The sequence below is a fragment of the Buceros rhinoceros genome, unplaced genomic scaffold, assembly GCF_000710305.1.
Source record: "Buceros rhinoceros silvestris isolate BGI_N320 unplaced genomic scaffold, ASM71030v1 scaffold2974, whole genome shotgun sequence".
Lineage (NCBI taxonomy): Eukaryota > Metazoa > Chordata > Aves > Bucerotiformes > Bucerotidae > Buceros > Buceros rhinoceros.
The window spans coordinates 24,416-25,409 of record NW_010407479.1 but is presented as its reverse complement, the minus strand read 5'-3'; positions in this window follow the sequence as shown (position 1 = coordinate 25,409).

Genomic DNA, 994 nt, shown 5'->3' with positions numbered 1-994 from the left:
ATGCCCTGTCAGGTCCTGCCCGGGGTTTATCCATCATCTGGGAGCAAAAGGCTGAGAGCAAGTTGCAGTTGACAGACTCAGTCTTTTCCATGCTTGACTTTAAAAGAAAAAATTGGTTTGCCAGCCCTGTAAATAATTAATGACTAATTCCCCGGGAACTCTGAAGTACTCATAGAAATATTTATATTTGTTAAGTTGTATTTTTAGCTGCTGCTGGTTGGAGGAAAATAAGTGCTTTTTTTCCCCTCATTTGGTGGTTCTGTACGCTGTGGCACTTTCACATCCCTTGAGGGTTTTTTCTGGCCTCTTTGACATAGTTAGTTCATAACAGTCAGGATTTTATAACCCCGAAGGCTAAAATACCATCCCTGAGTGCACGCTCAACACCATCTCAAGCCCAGAGCAAAGCAGCTGGATCATCCCTGAGCACTGGCTGTGGGGATGCGGAAGGTGTCCCACATCTAGCCCCACTCCTGCCTTCTCCTGCCCCTCCACACCGCTGGACTCGGCTTTCCTACCCACAGGACGAGTGGGTGCTCCCCCAGCGGTTCCGCTCACTGGCCCAGTGCCGAGGGAGGGCAGCGGCAGGGAAACGGGACAGCAGCAGGTTTGGCACAGGAGATGCAAAGGCAGCGGGCAGCGCCTCTGGAACGGCAGCAGTGTGGAGCAGGAGGGATGCTGCGCAGGGGCTGCTTGAAACCCTCCATGAAACAGAACCTTCACCTTGCTCAACATGTGCCCAGCAAAGCCATCACTTGCCCCCGAGCGTGGGACATACCTGAGTTAGCACGTGGGCCCCCGTCCTGGGCAGTAGCACCCACATGAGGCATGTTGCAGCTTCCACTTCCTCTTCCTCTTCTTTTTCTTGTTCTTCCTCTTCCTCTTCTTCTTCTTCTTCCCCTTCCTCAGGTGTGTGCTGGGCTATACTGGGACCGGCAGCAGCAGCACTGATTCCCCCCAGCTGGGGAGATGCCACTTCTCTCCCCCGCCTGCC